Raw genomic sequence first — 22,258 nt, 5'->3', positions numbered from 1 at the left:
ATAAAGATTATTTTACAGTCTGCCCAGTGTTTACCCATCAACAGGCCCAAATAAAGAGGGTGTCCGTTACTAGTTTTGTATTCATCTGACTGGAGGTAAATAGCCTATTTTATAATGTTTATCAGACCAAAGCATCCAGGCCAGTAGCATAACATGGACTTAGCAGTAACCAGGGGAGCACGTGTTCACCCACGGAAGTTGACACACCCTACAGTGACTAAGGTGAGATAAAGACCTGACCCAAAGGAGGTCAAGGCCACAAAGGGAACCAGAATTCTCACCGCCACGCGATTAGCTTAACCCGAATTGACCTTGTTAATTCAAGGAACTGCTATCCAGCCAGCACTTCTGTTACCTGACCAAGCAGCCGGTCTAGACACACCCAGATTAGTGTTAATTAAGAGAGGTCATCTGCCGGCTGGAGATCTCCAATATAAATCCTGCAGCTCCTTCCACACGAGGATTATTCTTATAACCGTGACGGGCCAACAGCACACCTCCCCAGTCCCCCTCGTCGGCTCGTCGAAGAAGTCGTCACTAAGTGTAACGAGGTCTCAGCCCGGCCCATCGACGGTGTGCTACCCTCTCAGCGTGTAAAAGTGCTGGCTGTGTAGTCTGTAGACGGTAGTAATGCGGTGATCCTGAACCTCCCCAACTATCGACTTAGTGGAAGTGCCCATTTTACTTGTTAGGTAATAGGAAAATATCAGTCTATTATACTTTACGCACGAACCTCCATTAAGCCTCCCCCCCCCTCCCGTTGAGCTAGTAAAATAAAGCTGTAACACGGATTTGTTTTATATACTACACTAATTGTACTGAGCCTGTGTTAACATATAATATTATCTTCACACTCTCGGATCACGCTACCTACTTTCCTCACTCTACGACTCTACTCCTACCTTACCTCTTCATATAAGATTTAACCTCATTATAATTTGGTCTAACCTAACAGGAAAAGTAAAATACTAAAACACACCAGGATGGATATTCACAAGATACAATATGGTATTATTTTATAACCAAACTTAGTTACCAGTCATATATAAATTATCTCTGATATCTGGTATGATCAACAACATTAGGTAGAAATATAAATAATAACTAATACAAAATAATTGCTCAGCTGCCAAGTTTTTAATCTCATTTCTGGTTCACCAAGTTATGGCACGACGTAATTTACCACTGGGTAAGGCAGCACGCAGAATGGAAAAACGTGACGGGTGTACTTAATTAGGAAAAAAGGTGTGCTATGTGCGTGGGAGTATTATCACCGTAGGAGTCGTGATGATGCTTAAACCTTATTAAACGCGTATACAATCTTGTTTAAAGTACACTATAAAGTACATGATAAATAAATAAAAACTTGTGTTTTAACCAAATAAGTTCACCACAAGTAGAAAAATGGAGTTTTAAACCGAAGAAATACTGTGTAATGCGAAATCCTGATACCAAGCTCGAATGGACGGACATATACAAATAAATATATCCCTTAGTGCATGCTCTGTGACGGCATAAGATTAAATAAATGAATACATATACACACTTAAAAATAATACTCAGGTGTATAACTTTGTGTTAATATTCTTTAACTCAATCTTGTATATAATTATGTAGACAAAGATCATAACAGTTGGAGGCAAGTGCAGGATCGAAACAATATAGTTCCTCCAGCAGCGCCCTCTATGGCACTGCCCCAAATCCACTGTGCATAATAAAAATTAGTAACTGGTGTGATTTCTCTTCACAAGACCTTCCTAAAACAAAAGTCTTCTACACTATTTATAATTTCCAGCGCCGTCATCAACTATAGACAACAAAATGTACACAAGACCTTATGAAACAATAATAGATGCATCAGTTATAAGAAATATGTGAAAGAGAAAACAAAGTGTTCAGACTACGAACAGGAAACAACAGTACCAGAGCATATTCAAAAGAGAATTACTGAACAACTTATGTATAAGTCAGTGGCATATGCACTGAAAATGCTACAACAGTGAACATCCAAACTGTACTGCAGATTTCACGACCAAATCTTTCTGAAATTCGCCAGAAATTAGAGACCCAAACCTTGTTAAGATTATGAATAAATTTGATAGAGTTGTGAACATGACGACCTGCGCCAGGCTATAATTAAGAGTAACAGTAATATGCTATAACTCACACGAGAGTGGCTAAGACCATGACTAAAATCTGATAGGATATGGATAGTATTACACAACTATCTATCGGCTACGGTTATAACTACGTTGCAATAAGCTATGGATACGGATAACGTATGATAACATCTTAGTATGAATAAACTGCGATAGACAGGAGTAAAGGCTAATGGTTATAACTAGACTGAGTTACCACGTGTTGAACTAAATAGCAGTAAGCCTACGCAACAGCATCATGTGTTAAAATACGTTAACAGCTCAGTAAAGTGTCACTGAAATTAGAAGTGTTTATAATTTATGTAACAACACTTATGTTTCTTTTAATCCTTGCTAGTCTTCCACTGCACTTAGACATTACACAAAGAAAGAGAACTAATCAGGTTCAATATTTCCCCTGACTGTTTTAACTAACCATGAACAAGGTCAGACCAACGCTAAAATAACTTTGCTTTCCTCGGAAAACACTAAGTTTTTACTGAAAAACAGGTGGGTTTTTTTTAGCCAGTTTTACTTTTCACGGAAAACGCTTGTTTTTGCTTTAAAACTTTTTTTTTTCAATTTCTTTCAAGGAAATCATTCAGATTTTTATGAATTTAATTTAGCCTTGAATAAGTTTATCTACACAGCATTATTTAAAATAATCACCTGTTGTCCTAACCCAGAGGTCAGGGAACAGGGGTAAATTACCCCAAATGGGGTAAATCTAAAAATTTTGGGGGTAATGCATGCAGTATGAGAGACACTTCCATCAGAGCCTCAGTTTACTCCGCATTGTTAAAACACGCTTTCTTTGGCATGGTGAGTGACGTCACTAAAGTTTCTAGAGGTCGTCAGATATCACGTTTGTTTCCATCTCATGGTGTAATTGTAAGTTACCCTTCCGTCATTTGTCCAAAACCTAAAGTGATGATTTGAATTAAATTCTTCAGTTATCCAATCATTTTTACTAATTTTGTTTGTGTGCTATTCTTATGCCAGAATGTGTGACCTTTTTTATTTCTCCATGATAATGGATCCAATATACATTTTTTGAATGTTTTGTATTTATATATATATATATATATATATATATATATATATATCCAACAATTTTATGAGCAAATTGGCTTGTTTTTGTTTACTGTACTAGTGTACTTTAAAGTCTGGGGGTAATTTCATTTTACTAAAAAAAAATCTTGGGTAATACCCAAAAAAGTTCCCCGACCTTTGTCCTAACCCAAATACAAACAAAGGAGGAGGAGGTGTGTCTTCTGGGTGCCTTTTACGGCGATTTTAAGTACTGTATGTTTACATCGACTGCGTCCCTGGCTGCTCTGTAGCCACTTATCATTATTCCCTGTAGCTAGTAATGTAAAACTGCCACATTTAAAGTGTAGTATAAGGAATCACAGACATCTATTTACAAATTGTGAGACCAGACTATACGAACCAGCTAAACTTACCCTAATCATATCCTGGATAGTGAGGTTAGCTTCGTCTAATTTTTGAGGTCTTCCATAAAACACCCTGGCCGTCTTGGACGTTGTGACTCGTCGTTGAATTATTCACAAATTCACTTTACCACTGCCAGTGTTTACAACATTTCATTGTTTTTCGCTGATATTGGCACAATTTCATTTAGAAGTATGTTTACGATCTAATCTTAAGAATTTGTCAACTCAACCATCACACACGACAGACGACAGTGGACGATACAGCTGTCATTCATGGAAAACATATCGCGCTTCATTGAGCGTTATTAATAAATCGTTTACACATCATCATTATTAATTTAGCATTATCATTTGGTTATTAAGAAGCAAGAGATTGTTATCAATATTGCTTAATCAACAAATATAAATAAATCAGTTACGTTGTTCGTGGCCGTGAAGTTCGTGAACAAGCTCCCGAAATTTTGGTATGATAGAAGCACGATAATTATTTTAGTTCGTTTTACATTAGAGGATGGAGTCAGGTCCTTGGTTATAATGTACGTGTTTCTTTTGCTTTAGCTACACTCATCAACACATATAGTTTCAGAATCACTGTAAAATTGAAGAAGAAAAAGATTACTTTCTTCCATAAGAACATTAGGACAGCATGCCAATACTTGATTATGTAACGTACCATACACTGTGTCTGTATTGTGCGTAATAAATTTTTGTGCTCTAAAAAAAGATAAAACAAAACAATGGTAGCAGGTAAACAAATAAATAACATAAGCATTAGCAAAACTGTGAGCTTAAGAAGTTAACTCTATGAAAATATCTGGCATCTTTTCCTCACAGTTCCTGAGTTAAGATGGCTATTAACACTTTTGTAATGTGGTGCTAATTTTACTTTACATGTAAAGTTTAAAGATGTTTACGTATTATGTATTTCACACTGTTTAGTGAGATTATAAAGGTTGGTTAGATATAGAAATTAATATTTTTTGTTCACTCGTACATTAAGACAGTGATGTTTATCTAGTTACCAAAATGTTTTCCCGCGTGACTTTTTTTCCAGAAAAATATCATTATGGAAATGATTATTTTAATTAAAGTAAATTGATTAAGTAAATTAGATAACTTATATTTAGGTTAAATATTTTGATAATCACGAGTGTTATTATATTTAAGTACCAATCATCTCGGCCCCAATACGTTTTACTGATAATCCATTTTTTTCCATCAGTTTCCCTGCAGTACAGCCGCAGGGTGCAGCAGCTGACATCACCGTGATTGCTGGCGAAGTATGTGTACTTTTATTTTGGGGAATTACTGTATATACCAAGCCTTAATCAAGTCTCCAAAGCGTGGAATGAGGTAAAGATAAAGTAAAGAGTGGTGCCATTATGTGAAAAAAAATTACAATAATAATAATTAAAGTTAAACCACCAACATCTTCACCAGTCACAGACGCCATCTTGAACATATCTCATTATTACATGTTGCAGGTACTACAGTATTATACCGTAGCTAACCTCTTCCCCACACCCAACAACACACACATCCCCCAACCGTGAAATACAGCCCAGTTACAATATATTAATTCAGGAATACATAACATAGGCGGCTTCCGTCGTAGAGAGAGATGAGTGAGATCTGACCCTGTGTAGCGGTTAAGACAGAGGATCACAGGTGTTGCATCCCACATGAAACAAGGGATTAGATTCTCTCGGGTGGGCTGTCAGAGGTAAGGCAGGTGAAATATCATTCAGGATAGAGACAAACAGAAAGAGGGAGACGGACATAGAAATATATTCATTTAAATATATCCAAATTTTACCACAACACGTATTGACAAAATATATAGGTAGTTATGTCTTTGGCGGCAAGAAGCACGTTCCGCTTTCTAGTTAAATTTTTATTCATTTCTATTTTTTTTTTTAGTAAAATAGAATCCCCGTCCAGCGTAATTTGTTTTGATGGATTTTTTTTTTTACTATATTTTCATTGTTAAGTAAGGATATGATATCTATTTCTTGGGCAAATGGTTTGTTTGGTAGATTATTAGGCCCCAAGGCTCGCACTACAGTGACACGACTTTGTCTTCCACAGCAATAAACGGTGATGCGGCCTGATACAGCTTGATTTTGTCCTCCGCTCAGTGTGAGTTCATGAGCCGAGCGGCTTCTCTCACGTCAAAATACACGCAAAAAAACCCACCATATCAAAGTAAGTTCTTTCTGTTTTAATATGCGGTAAAGTAGGTTTTTCGTTAGAGAAGGAACTCTGGTTTGGAAGTTAGGTAAAGTAGGTTTTTCGTTAGGTTTGTGCGGTCTTCTAACAATGATTCTGCTCCATGTGTTTCTTATCAACTAAGGGTTACGTTAGGTTTTATTTAGAAATAACCACATTTTATTATTTTCCCAAAACTACGACAGTGTCCACTGCAAAATACATATATCTGTTATTGTGGTATTGTACTTATTTATTTGTGAATAATACACCAGCCGAGGCAACAAATACAATTGGTATAATAATTAGCATACAGTATACCAGTGGTTAGTATTTCTTGTAGTTCTTAACCCTTTTAAATCAGATGGTCATAATCTACCTACCATACGGGTCATAATCTACCTACCATACGGGTCATAATCTACCTACCATACGGGTCATAATCTACCTACCATACGCATAAATGTCCATATCGAAAACTCACGTGTCTAGTATTGCTCATAGCGTCAGTTCACATTCGTTACTTTTCAGAAACAATAATTCATTTCTCGTCATCTTACATTTAAAATATATATGCTTAACAATATGATTTCAACTAGTTTAAACGTGATGATATTGATTTTAGGTGTACTAAATTACAGCATATAGATAAATCACCTGTAAAATTATAGATATGTGAGCTGACACACCTTATACAACCCACCTGGTTATAACTCATGGAGTTATTGCTTCTTATTTTGGAGGGTTAATGAAGTTGACCTTTTTCATTAAGCCTAGTCACTACAAAACAGAGACTGGTGGGTAGGCCTATTGTCACTAATAAACAGACTGGTGGGTCGGTCTATTTATTCTGTTTTCTCTCTTTAAGTTACTCTCAAAAGAATATTAAAACACATCGATGTCTTCTGTTTGGTATGTGGATTTTGATGTGTTGGTTAATATATCAGCTGGTCTGTTAGTATTTTAGTGGTTTATTCCTTTATCTAAAGACTTTTTCACTTTCTATAGATGTTTATATTATTTTTATCCATATCTCTATAAAGGTTTGTTTTGAAGTATTAGTATGTCTATAAAGGTTTGTTTTGAAGTATTAGTATGTCTATAAAGGTTTGTTTTGAAGTATTAGTATGTCTATAAAGGTTTGTTTTGAAGTATTAGTATGTCTATAAAGGTTTGTTTTGAAGTATTAGTATGTCTATAAAGGTTTGTTTTGAAGTATTAGTATGTCTATAAAGGTTTGTTTTGAAGTATTAGTATGTCTATAAAGGTTTGTTTTGAAGTATTAGTATGTCTATAAAGGTTTGTTTTGAAGTATTAGTATGTCTATAAAGGTTTGTTTTGAAGTATTAGTATGTCTATAAAGGTTTGTTTTGAAGTATTAGTATGTCTAGGTTTGTTTTGAAGTATTAGTATCTAGTAGATGTCTATAAAGGTTTGTTTTGAAGTATTAGTATGTCTATAAAGGTTTGTTTTGAAGTATTAGTATGTCTATAAAGGTTTGTTTTGAAGTATTAGTATGTCTATAAAGGTTTGTTTTGAAGTATTAGTATGTCTATAAAGGTTTGTTTTGAAGTATTAGTATGTCTATAAAGGTTTGTTTTGAAGTATTAGTATGTCTATAAAGGTTTGTTTTGAAGTATTTAGTAAATTGAAGTATGTATAAAGGTTTGTTTTGAAGTATTAGTATGTCTATAAAGGTTTGTTTTGAAGTATTAGTATGTCTATAAAGGTTTGTTTTGAAGTATTAGCATGTCTATAAAGGTTTGTTTTGAAGTATTAGTATGTCTATAAAGGTTTGTTTTGAAGTATTAGCATGTCTATAAAGGTTTGTTTTGAAGTATTAGTATGTCTATAAAGGTTTGTTTTGAAGTATTAGTATGTCTATAAAGGTTTGTTTTGAAGTATTAGTATGTCTATAAAGGTTTGTTTTGAAGTATTAGTATGTCTATAAAGGTTTGTTTTGAAGTATTAGTATGTCTATAAAGGTTTGTTTTGAAGTATTAGTATGTCTATAAAGGTTTGTTTTGAAGTATTAGTATGTCTATAAAGGTTTGTTTTGAAGTATTAGTATGTCTATAAGGGTTTGCTATTTTCTTTTCGTAGTGTTTGTTACTTTCTCTCTTTGAACGTTTTTATTACTTTATAGACGATTGTTATCTCTAATAGATTGGTAATTTACGTTTTAAGTACAAACGTGTATGATATTTTCTAATGGTGTTACTTTCTCTCGTTAGATATGTTACTTAGTCTTTGCAGAAGCTTTCCGTTGCTCTCACCAAGACCTTGGATCTCATTTAAACTTATATTATTTTTAATGTATCCTTACTTTTTACTTTACTTTCTATATAGACGTTTGCTACTTTTTTGTAACTTTTATATCGACGTCATAAACGATTCGGGATTGAGATTATTTAGCTCCAGTGAAAAACACGGTAATGAAGTCGCCCGTCTGGGAAAACATGTACAGCGCGAGCCGGATATAACGCCACCCAGCCTTCACTGAACCCAGTTAGAAACATTCCAGTTATCCACGTAAAGCACTACTCTCGGTAATAATTTTTAAATGGGTTAATAAAATGAAGAATGTAAATCCTTTGAGGCCATTTGCCACAAGGATTTCCTATATGCGGAGCTCTGGAACTGCCTAGTGCTACACGCTAATTAATTCAAAGTTAATTTTTTTGGGGGTGACTTCAATATTTTTCCCGACTTAAAAGCCAACGCTTTTTTTGTGATTTACCACCGAGTGATGAAAGTGGCGAACTGGTGATGGAAGTACTATACAGGGTTAAATTTACAGTAGGAATTCCAGGACATTTTGGGTCAATTGGATTTGATATTCAGAAATTGATATTCTACTCGTCATGGTTCTTTCTGTTGAGTACGAGAAGAGGCGAGCAAAGATGATGGCTTATTCCGTCTGTGACTAATTAATAAGTAAATAATGCATAATTAAACTAACATGGTACAGTATTAGCGAACGATGATGCCGTTTTACTAACTCGAGCGAACTGATGTCAATAATGATCTACACTTTTGAATATACCATAAGCTTTGGTATACTGTACTTGGCTATATAATATAAAAATTGTAATCTACCGATAAAAACAAGGATGAACAATTAGGGACAAAATTCCTCGGACACTTCGCAATATCTGGCACCTAATTAAGGGCCAATTGCAAGATCTTTTTTTTTTTTTTTTTTTTTAGGTTAAGGTGGGGAAAGGATGGAAGGCATGCTGGGGCTCAAGGCACAGCCAGACATGAGGGATGGAGAGTCACAACATATAGTCGTGGGGGGAAATGTTGGAAAAGAAGTTTAATGAGTTAAATAGAGGGGGACGACACCCCTTGTTATACATATTACAGAGTTTGTTGGCTAACTAAGCTAACCTAGGATTTAGAATGAGGTTGCACAATGGTTATTTTAGTAGACAATAACTAGATTTATTTTATAATTACAAATTTATTAACATCTTATACTGTATTACGTTATGGACTCACTTGATTGTGACTTGTTAAATGTGAATCTATATCATCTAAGTTTTAAACTAAGGTGGATCACTGTGGCGGACATAGATGGATCGCGGGTTGGGTTGTAGTGCGGGCAGACCCCGGGGCCACCAGGCGTGGGGTCTCCCTCCGTTGATGTCTTCCCCGCGTAGGTGGTCTGGGCTGTGAGGGTCGTCCAGGAGCTTGTCCCAAACCTTCTTCCCTAGGCGATGGAACCTGATGTTGAGGGACTCTGTTTTATTTCTTAGGTGGATGGTTTCCACTGTCTCCTGGTAGGGTGGCGCTTGGCCACTGGCTGACCTCAAACAATTGTTTTGGAAGCTCTGTAGTTGTTGTAGTCTAGTCTTCCCGAGTGTGACGAGTGGTATAGATGGGTACTCCAACACAGGCCTCACCAGCGCCTTGTACAAGTGAACTTGTATCTTCTCAGGCATCAATTTAAAACGTTTTAATTTGGCTGCGGCGACTTTGGCTATATTTAGTCTGTCCTTCACGTGGGGAATGATGCCCGTCCGAGAAATGATGAGGCCGAGCAACCTGCCTTGTTTAGAGTACTCAATCTCTTCGTCGTCGATCATCAATGGGGCCGGCTTGAATTTGACTATGGGTATGACCTCAAATTTCGTTTTGTTTGTTTTTATTTTCCATTTATTTTCATACTCCGAGATCTCCTCTGTTGCCCGAGCAGTGAGTCGCGCCATCCTTGCTGTGGACCTTCCTGGGCAGGTGACGATCTGTGTTACATCGTCGGCATACATGACGTACTCGCTGCCGACGATTGGGGGTGGCAGGTCAGCCGTGTAGAGTGTGTAAAGGGTTGGTGAGAGACAATAGCCCTGAGGCACGCCGCTCGATAGTGAGAATTGTTCTCCAAAATGTTCTTGCATCTTGATTTTGGCTCTGCGGTCCATAATGAAGTTGCACAGCAGGCGCGTCAGATTTTCGGGTAGCCTCAGTTGTATGATCTTATACTGCAGCCCTGCGTGCCAAACTTTGTCAAACGCCTTGCTGACGTCCCTCAGTACTATATTGCACTGCAGGCGGCCAGTCATGGCATTGGCGATCTGCTCGTAGGCCTGAGCTATGGCGGTGGATGTGCCTTTGTACTGGCGGAAGCCGAACTGGCGGGGATTATGCACGTCTTCGTCCTCCAGATACATCCGCAATCGCTTGTTGACTATTTTTTCGAAGATTTTGGCAGGTACCTCTAGCAGCGATATTGGTCGAAAGTTTTCGACTTTGTTTGGAGGCTTCCCTGCTTTTGGTATGAGGCGAATAGCGTTGATTTTGAACATCTTAGGGAAGTATCCAGAGGCGAGGCAGGCGTTGCATATATGAGCAAGCCTCTCTATCATGTCGGGGAGTTGAGCCAGGATCTTCTTGTTAATGTGACTTTGACCAGGTGATTTGTTTTTAAACCCTTTTATGACGGCTGACAGGAACAATGCGCTCCGTCAGGTAGCTTCCGTCCACCAGTCTAGTGAAGTCAGTCCGTGGGAACGGCTGGAGCAGGTGCTGATGGTCCTGCAACTGACCTAAAATGTCCTCCTCAAACTCCCTGTCGAAGCCCTCGTTCTCCTGTTCACGAATGGTAAAGATCTTTCGTAAATATCGCCGATGTAGTTGTTCTTGGTTTTCTTCCTCGAATATTTTTACGTTGTTTTGGTCGAGCAGGTAAGGGACCGTGCTAGAGGTGGAACCCATCAGTCGCTTGATCCCTTTCCAGAATGCAGCAGAATCGCGGTAATTGTTGGCTGCCTCCCACACCAAGGCGGCCCCAGCCGTGGTGTACACCATGCCGTGGTATCCCGGCGGTGGTAATACAATGGAGTGAAAATTTTGTGATTTTTCAAGATGGGCCATGGTGCATGATGGTTGTACCCGACTGTCGTTTGTTGTTTGTACGTCATCGTAGTGTAGTCAGGTGTACCAACTGGTGGAAGACTTGGGGGTTGGTATGCTTGCACCCTCTAAATGTTGTCAGTGGCACGAAACGTTTACTCTTGCTACACGATATACGAGCATAAAAACCTTGAATCCCAAGCTAAGGTGCACCTCATTTTCCTATTTTCTTGGATAATAAGCCAATTCTGGGAATGAAATACTATCATTTACAGTGAATATAGGTAAATAAAGCCTGTGACAACCATAAAAACGTAGGAATTGAGTGTAATATCTGTTCCTTTCTTCTTTATCCTTATTAAATCTAACAATAAAGTTATAAGTTTTTCATGAACTTGGGGTTGGGTGAGTGTAGATAAAGAGAACTATGGCCTGTTCTGTGGATGAAGTCAGTAGAATATAACAAAGTACAGTATTAGGTATTATAATTTTGTTATGACAGTGATGAACTCACTGTACAGATGAATTGGGATAAAATCTTTAAAAAAATATCACCATAACTGTTAGTTTTCTATAAAACAGGAAATTATCTCTACCAAAAATTTTACTTTCATATTAAAAATTTTACTTTCATATTATACAAGTATAAAGGCCAGTTATCTACAAGATATGAAAACTTAAGATAATGTTTCCTCCTTTTCTCCACCTGATTACAGTATAGTAATGCAATAAATACCCTTTCAAAAAAGCAAGACATGAACACTTTCCCAATGTCAGGAGTAAAAATGTATCTGCTGTTTAAATGGTCTTTTATTTGGAAAAATATTCCATGTAAATACTGTAAATGGATCCTCACCAGAGAGTCTTCATATAGTTAGTGTGCAGACATTTGTTTACAAGGCATATAGTACTCAACTATTATGGAAATGAAGACATGTTAGGTTGTCAGGTTAGGTTAGATTAGGTTCATCTTGTGAGCAAATGTCATGGAACCCATATACAGTAGATATAGTCATCAAATTCTACCAACCAACCAATCAGAGACTAATAATCAGGGCCGGATTAAGCTTAATAGGGTCTTGAGGCACAGATCAACTTGGGGTCCCCTACCCTCAAGGGATATATATATATATATATATATATATATATATATATATATATATATATATATATATATATATATATATATATATATATATATATATATATATATATATATATATATATATATATATATATATATATATATATATATATATATATATATATATATATATATATATATATATATATATATATATATATACAAGTAAATCACTGTAGTCGCATGATCTAAGGGTTTTCTTTGCTCAGCGTGACATCAGCATATATATATATATATATATATATATATATATATATATATATATATATATGAAATTGTAGTACCGGGTTTATGCGGGTTTCGTTTACGCGTTTTGTCATTTACGCGGTACCCTGCCAGAACCGGAATGCCCAATTAACACGGTGCATCTACTCATATACGCGGAGGGCGGCTACTAATTTAAGTGTTAAACCTAACCTTGATTTTTTCTAACTTAACCTAACCTTACATAAGTGTTAAACCTTGATTTTTTCTAAGCTAACCTAACCTAACCTGAAGTAAGTGTTAAACCTTGATTTTTTTTTACCTGGTACAGTATATTATTCTCTTATTGATATTTCTCTTCTATATTATGTGTGTGTGCATACCATCATAAAGTTAAGATACTATTTTTACTACAACGTAGGTATTGTGTCTGAAAAAGTGGAGTTTGGGGGTCGGCCCAGTCTCTATTTCAATTAATCCCATATGTTCTGTTATTCCATTTACGCATTTCTCGTTTTACGCGTTACTCCACGGGTTCAATTGACCGCGTAAATCGGGGTATTACTGTACAGTCTCTCCTCGACTTACGACGGTGTTCCGTCCCGATGACCAGGTCGTAATACTTGAAATATTGTTATTAAATATTATCATCAATGACTTCTTTTGGTATTAAACAATACAATTTGGTGCTAATTTTTTCCCCTTACATAAAGTAGCTTTAGTGTACTATAGGGTGAAACATCTATCATGAAGTGATTGTCATTTGAACTTTACGGAGTCTGAATTTGTAAAAAAACAAAACTAATGTTTTTGATCTACTCATAATCGATTTGGTAAAATGAATGTTTAGGTCATCCACCTACTTGGCATTTGAAAATAACATAATTTCAATGTCACCAAACCTAACCTAACCCAACTTAACTAATCTAACGTAACCTAACTTAACTGGTAAAAATCGGTCAACTTAAAATCATTAAATTTGCTGAATGGCCAAAAGATAATAATATCATGAATTCCATTTACTTTAGAATGGCTTTTCATTTTTTTTTAAATCATGGACATACAAAGCCAATATATCTACATTTGATTCTACCAGTCAATGGCAAAGTTAATTAATATCACCACCCCAACTGTTGGCCCAAACAAGTCGTAAAGTAGTTCGTTCTCGTAATACATTGAGTCACTTAGGGAATAACAAAATACAACATGAATTTAGGTCACTGAATTTATCTTATTAGTAGCAAATTGTGGTTAAACTGATACACAAATGAAACATGCCTGGGAAGTACCTGGCACTAGTTACCTGACATATTTGGACTTATTAAAATATGAAATTTATGCTACAAAGTATTTATACTAAGGAAATAATTATTTTGGTAGTGCTGGACTGTTATTAACTGCCCTCATTACGAAAATTGGGTCGATATTAATTCTGATAAAGGACGTCATTCACCATCCCAGAGGAAGCTGTTCTCACCACTCTTCAAATAGACCATTAACGACTTTTTTTTAGTTCAATTTGATTTCAATACATTTCTACACATTAATTAGTTGTATTAGTTATCTTAAAGGCTTACCTTTTATGATGGTTAGGCGAATTTGGAGGATATAAACGGCGATGAGACAAGTAGAGGCTGGCGGCATTTTTCGTACACAAACACGGACCGCTTTTAAAAAGAACAATACAATTCTGCATGTGCTGTTCCATATGGAGTATATCGTACAAAAATATTATTCCTTTACAGATTTATACATTTTATGTGCATCCAAATCAATTTTCTTTCTTGTGGTTTCGAAAATAGTTCCATCATAGTGATCATTGGGGGGTACGAGTATCACGAAATTTCCAATAACGAATCGTACATATTTTTTTTTAGCCAAAAACGCTTCTTGCACAACAACCATGGGAGTACTACAGCATTGTATACACCACGGCTGATCTTGCAATTGGCCCGAAGTCGTGTAGTTAAGGGGACTGGAAATATTACATGCGCGTGTCAGTTTCTCTTTATATCCTCGCACTTTTCATATTGTTTTTCAGACTTAATATAGATGAAAAGAGCATTCACTAACTAGTATACGCCTATCACATGCATGTTCTACAAGTAGAAACCCTATATTGCTAAGCAGTGGCGGCTCGTGCATAGGGCTGCAGAGCTGCAGTCCCCCCAGACACTCACTGCCAGGCGTATGATTCCTTTAGAGAGACAGCTGAATAATACACTACCAACAAATATATCATTTTATATGTTATTTAATTATTTTCAATACGTTGCTAAGTGAATTTTCATTAAAATCAGACCAAAATTTAAGTTACTTTCATAGTTGCTGTCAATGCTGTACGATTCATGTCTGTTATTCGCCGCCGCACAATGAGCTGCACTTGAAGCAGCTCAGTCTCGTACAACGTGTTTACATTGCGTGTGGACGGTGTGGTTAAATCGTGCTTTCTTTAATTACCCTTTGACGATGGAAAATCGAGTGAAGTATTTGCAAAACATCAACTTTTCCCAGCTGACATTAAATGAAAAGACTGAAATCAAAGCAAGAGGAAGACCTACACCAGTTTTATCCATTCAACAGAACAGTACAAGCAGGAACAAAGAATATACACGCCAGTTTAACATCAGTGTTTATCAGAAATGTGAATGGCTCTGTGGTTGTGACGAGGCAAATACTTTATTCTGCTTTCCATGCTTATTGTTTGGTGGGGACTCGGCATGGACGAAAAGTGGTGTGACTGACTTGAGGCATTTGCCACAGAAAATAGTGAAACATGAGCAGTCAGCCAAACATATGAATAACATGATTAATTTATCGTTGCTGGGTAAAGTGAACATTGCAGCTCAGATTGACACAGCATACAAGCTCTCAGTTGCAAAACACAATGAACAGGTGAAAAAAACAGAGATGTGTTATCCAAAATCATAAACTGTGTAAAATTTTGTGGAAAATTTGAACTCCCTCTTAGAGGACATGATGAAACAATGAGCTCTAAGAATCCGGGAGTATTAAGTGGATTAGTTGATTTTGCTTGTGAACTGGATTCTAGCTTAGATGCTCATTTAAAGACCGCTACAGTTTTTAAAGGAACATCTAAATCAATACAGAATGAACTTTTAGAATCTATGTTGGAAATTTGCAAAAATAAGATCAAGGAAGAAGTAAAGAATGCAGATTATTTGGCAGTTATGTGTGATGAGACAACGGATATTTACGATAACACACAGATGGTAATTGTTCTAAGGTATGAGCTACAAGGGAAGCCTGTTGAGAGATTCTGGGGATTTTTTAACCCTATCAATCAGACAGCAGAAGCCTTATCAAGTGTGTTACATAAAGAGCTCCAGACTTTAATTGGTGATTGTCCACACAAGCTCATTGCCCAAACTTATGATGGTGCAGCTGCTCTAAGTGGAGTCAATAAAGGTGTGCAAACCAGAATAAAAGAAGTGTATATCAATGCCCACTTTATCCACTGTTATGCCCACCAACTGGTCCATCACCACCTCGGCCATCCCTTCTACCACCAACACTACTATCATGCCCTGGGAATTCGTGGACATCAACTACAACTCATACCTGAGGTAGGTCAAATTTGTGTATCCTACTGTTGTGTGAGGCTTGCAGTCCCTCCATTTTATTTTTCACGAGCCGCCACTGTTGCTAAGTGACCAGAGATTTTAATATGTAACCACACCTCAAAGTTGGTGGTCTTTATACATTAATGATGAAATTATGGTAAGCATTCACGTTATGTATGGGTTATTTTATGCAAACAGTATACAGGTAATTAATAATTTTGTTATGTATATGATACTTTTTTTGCGGAATCGGTAATTTTGCAAAAACTTAGACAACCTAAACTAACCTAACCTTATGACTGAATAAGGTTAGGTTAAGTTAGGTTAGGTTAGGTTCTTTTTTTTTTTTACTTTGGATTATGTGTTGTCCTCACCATAAGGTTAGGTTAATTTTAGGTTGTCTGAAAGTTATTTTGCAAAATTACCAATATGCATGCTGGTCATTATGCAAAATAACCGATTTCGCAAAAAAACGTAACATACGAGTGCACATTACAAATCAGGTAGACAAAATACGGGGAAATACAAAATGTTCAAAATATGAAAACAAGTGCGAAAATCACGCGCTCATGACCGCCCGAGGTGTAATGTAACGGGTTTGTTACATTTTGTGAGCGCAATATTAGGCTGTATGCGTTATTGTTATATTAAATTAGTAGCAATTCATATAATGGGCAGATTAACAATGTGGTAATTATTTGGCTGTATTATATAAACATTAGATTTTAAACAAATCTATGGAGACTATTTAATACCGTAATCATTTAAGGGAGTTTTATTTGGACTTAAAATTTGTTGGCTGGTTGGTTGAAAAATATTATTTGATATAATGCAACGAAAATTATCCTACAGTAGTTTTTAATTATACTGTAATTTATTAAGATAAACATTAGATAATGAAACATGATTGCCACAAATCTAGTTTTAATGTTACGAGCAGGAAATATACAACATACTAATAACTGACATGGACTTTAGATTTCATAAACGCATGATTTTCGCGCTTTGTTTTGTTTATATTTGGGTCTTATATCACTTTTGTTATTGAGAAGTGTAGTGATGATGGATGGTGTTATATGTAGTGATGATGGATGATGTTATATGTAGTGATGATCTATCTATTTATAAAACAAAACAAAAGATGGCGTTTCAGTGTGTCCCAAGACGATAATTTCCGCGAAACTACTACCGATCTGTAAAGTGCTGGTGGATGGTGTTATGTGTAGTGATGATGGATGGTGTTATATGTAGAGATGATTGATGGTGTTATATGTAGTGATGATTGATGGTGTTATATGTAGTGATGATAGATGGTGTTATATGTAGTGATGATGGGTGGTGTTATATGTAGTGATGATGGATGGTGTTATATGGAGTGGTGATGGATGTTGTTATATGTAGTGATGATGGATAGTGTTATATGTAGTGATGATGGATGGTGTTATATGTAGTGCTGATGGATGGTGTTATGTGTAGTGATGATGGATGGTGTTATATATAGTGATGATGGATGGTGTTATATGTAGTGATGATGTATGTTGTTATATGTAGTGATTACGATGTTGCTATATGGTGATGATGGCAGTTATATGAAAAGATGATGGATAAGGTTATATGTAGTAATGATGGTGATGTTGTTACATGGTGATGATGGTGTTATATATAGTGGATGATGGATGAAAGTATATGGTGATGATGGATGTAAAGTTATATGTAGTGATGATGGATGTTGTTATATGTAATGATGATGGATGTTGTTATATATAAAGATGATGGATGTTGTTATATATAGTGATGATGGCAGTTATATGTAGTGATGATGGATGTTGTTATATGTAGTGATGATGGGTGGTGTTATATATAAAGATGATGGATGGTGTTATATGTAGTGATGATGGATGTTGTTATATGTAGTGATGATGGATGTTGTTATATGTAGTGAGATGATGGTGGTGTTATATATAGTGATGATGGATGGTGTTATATGTGATGATGGATGGTGTTATATGTAGTGATGATGGATGGTGTTATATGTGGTGATGATGGATGGTGTTATATGTAGTGATGGTGGGTGGTGTTATATTTAGTGATGATGGATGGTGTTATATGTAGTGATGATGGATGGTGTTATATGTGGTGATGATGGATCGTATTATATGTAGTGATGATAGATGATGTTAAATGTAGTGATGATGGATGTTGTTATATGTAGTGATGGTGGGTGGAGTTATATGTAGTGATGATGGATGGGGCATATGTATGTAATGATGATGGATGGTGTTATATGTAGTGATGATGGATGGTGTTATATGTAGTGATGATGGATGGTGTTATATGTAGTGATGATGGATGGTGTTATATGTAGTGATGATGGATGTGTTATGTGTAGTGATGATGGATGGTGTTATATGTAGTAGTGGTGTAGTAGTGGTGGTGATGGTGATAGCGGCATGTTTGTGGTGATAGTGGTGGTGGTAGAGACTGGTTGATAGTAGTGGTAATGATGGTGGTGGTAATGATGATGGTGGTAGTAGTGGTGGTAGTGATGATGGTGGTAGTAGTGATGGTGGTGCTATATGTAGTGATGGTGGATGGTGTTATATGTAGTGATGATGGGTGGTGTTATATGTAGTGAAGATGGATGGTGTTATATGTAATGAAGATGGGTAATATATGTAGTGATGATGGATGTTGTTATATGGTGATGATGGATGGTGTTATATGTGTGATGATGGATGGTGTTATATGTAGTGATGAGGGATGATGTTATATGTAGTGATGATGGATGTTGTTATATGTAGTGAAGATGGATGGGGTTATATGTAGTGATGATGGATGGTGTTATATGTAGTGATGATGGATGGTGTTATATGTAGTGATGATGAATGATGTTATATGTAGTGATGATGGGTGGTGTTATATGTAGTGATGGTGGATGGTCTTATATGTAGTGATGATGGGTGGTGTTATATGTAGTGATGAGGGATGATGTTATATGTAGTGATGATGGATGTTGTTATATGTAGTGATGATGAATGATGTTATATATAGTGATGATGGGTGGTGATATATGTAGTGATGGTGGATGGTGTTATATGTAGTGATGATGGGTGGTGTTATATGTAGTGATGAGGGATGATGTTATATGTAGTGATGATGGATGTTGTTATATGTAGTGAAGATGGATGGTGTTATATGTAGTGAAGATGGGTGGGGTTATATGTAGTGATGATGGATGGTGTTATATGTAGTGATGATGGATGGTGTTATATGGAGCGATGATGAATGTTGTTATATGTAGTGATGATGGGTGGTGATATATGTAGTGATGATTAGACAATAAAATAATAACAGTTTAATGCTAAAAAAATATACTTTGCTGTACCGTTGTAGTGAAAAACATAGTGGAACTTACATACACCGTTAATGAACTGTTGATGGAAGAAGAAATTTTGGAAACTGAACAGTGAGACAATGTGGAGCCTCCCGGAGGGTGGCGTCCTACTGTGGCCTAGCAGATGAGCCGCCAGGAGGGCGGCGATTCTGCTAGATATATATATATATATATATATATATATATATATATATATATATATATATATATATATATATATATATATATATATATATATAATGTGTGATTTATAATAAAATGAAAGTGTAATGCGGTAGTCGTTGCATTTATTAATGGCTGCAGGGCCTTAACGTAACCGTTTGCATTAAGACCTATTAGGGTTGAACCTTGTTAGGCCTAAGGCCCACAGAAACAGGTATACTTCATAGCCAATCCTAATAGTAAGGTAAAATACGGATTATTAGGACTGGAGCCAATTTGCGCAGGCACCACATTAGTTATTAACCCCATTATCAGGGCAAGGTACCATGGTAAATTTTTCTCCTTTGAATTCAAGTATATTAAAAAAGAAGATAGAGATAATCGTCTATATTTATTATTGTGATATATTATTTCGTCCGCTATTTGTTTCAAACTATTCTGAGATTGTTTGGGCAGAACTATGAACGCCTCTCGTGACAGACTGAGCTGCTGAGAAACTTTTATTCTCCCACTAAATATTATCTTTCTTGATCATGACAGCAGTTAACTCTAAAGAATATTAACATTAGTTACTTTTGTTATTTTCATTGCTATTATTATTATTATTATTATTATTACTATTAAAGCATTATCATTACTGTTACTTTAATTTTTATTTCATTATTATTATTATCCCTACTGTCACTAGCGGTATTACTATTATCATTATTATTAAACACTAGAAATATCATATCATATCCATTTTCACGTGCGGTATGTCTCTTCTCGTTACCTAACATACCAGAACAGGCGCATAAAAAACGCCATTATAGAGGCCGTCTGGTACAACTCCCCCCTATCGGCCAGCTGTTAGGTTGACACTTAATGTTGCTTTTATGGCGCTGTGGGGGATTAAGATAGGTGGATAGTGGCGCTGCCTAAAATTAAAATAGAGTTTGGTTATGGGGGGGACGAGGGTAGGGTCAGGAGGTCATTCGCTGTACAAGCACCGTATAGTCCTGGTGACCTCTATTGGTGTCACTGTTAAAACACGTAAAAATCCCGTTGGACAAGTTCCCATTGGAAAAAAAAAACCTCACATCGTATAGTTAGCTAGCATTTCCCCGTGGAGAAAATATCAATGGACAGTTTCTCAGTTTTATACCGGTACTAAATTTTCAATTAGACAATTTCGTTGAGCATAATTCCACTGGATAATTTCCCATGATTAAAATCCCACTAGAAAATTTCTTTGAGCAAAATCTCATCAATAAAATGATTAGGTAGACAAAATCTTTTGTCTGTCTAGAAAAAATTCCCTTTGTTTTTAGTGTTGGACTTAGTTTGATTTGTATTTGTATGCTATGTAAGTGAAGGATTGGAATATAAATTGAATTTACTATTTTATGTCATAGATCAGGATAACTAATTTATATTGATGTTTGCCTTTATAGTGGCAAGGAAAGATGTGAACAACAATAGCAACGCAGAAGATCAATTATTCTTCCCTCTTATCTATCTCTTTTTCTCCCTCTCTGTTTCTTATTGTTTAATACATTTTAATAGCGTAGATTAAATGGTCATTATATACATACGAACAGGTGTTTTGCATAGCAGTTGTGTTAATTATACACCTGTGCTAGATCCTCCTCGTGGTTTAGTTCACTCTTGTCACAATAGAAACGGAAGAGAGTTGACCATTCACAGTTTTTTGCGGGCAGTACGGCATGCTGCGGATAGGATGAAAAATTTGGGTCAGTCATTCAGGAAATTGGTTCATGAGGCCAGAAACTTTGTGATGTCATAGAATTAATCTTAACACATTTTTACTTGTTTCATCGTCTTATATTAGTGATAAGATGTAGATTTTCACCTACTATTAGGACAACTACTGTTAATACCCAACTCCTTTAAGATGTTCGTATGTATTCTTTGTACTGAATCACATTATTAACGTGCAGAAATAATTACCAACACTCCCCTTCAAGAAATCTTACTTGAAGCTTAAGTGTCCAATTAATGTCCAAGACGTCGATATAAATTTTAGAGGGTTTTATCAAACTTTTCAACTTCATTATGGGAAGTTTGTGAGAGCGGGTCTTCTCCTGCGTGAGGTCTTTGTGGGGGGAATGACTTGAGTCGTCCCGGGAGTAGGAGGAGGAGAGGGAAGATCACTTTGAAGAATTTTCAGATAATTACGAAAGATGCAACGCCTCAGAAACTTGTGTGGGGACTCAGCTGATTGTGGCTCCCGGCTGTTTTGTCAAAGTGGAAAGAAATGGAAATTAATTTATCGAAACATTGACAAGTAGAATACTAAAATGATTGACAAATAGCATGTTAAATTGATTGACAGATGTAATACTAAATTAACTGACAGATCGATAACTAAATACTACTGTATATAATAAGCTAGTGAAATTAATATCACCCCTCTCTCCTTCTGTCTCTTAAGTGTGCATAATGAATTGATATGAGCCAGTGTAGCTTGTGTATTAATGTAGATGTTAAGAATCATTCTTTATAAGAAATAGACAGGTTGGGAACGTGAGCCAGTGTGATACACAGTATAGTATATAAGCTTAGAAGTATTTAGGAAACTTGGGTATCATCTTTTGTTTAAGGGCCTTGTC

Source organism: Homarus americanus, unplaced genomic scaffold (assembly GCF_018991925.1).
Source record: "Homarus americanus isolate GMGI-L3 unplaced genomic scaffold, GMGI_Hamer_2.0 scaffold32583, whole genome shotgun sequence".
Classification (NCBI taxonomy): Eukaryota; Metazoa; Arthropoda; class Malacostraca; order Decapoda; family Nephropidae; genus Homarus; species Homarus americanus.
Note: the sequence above shows the minus strand (reverse complement) of the source record.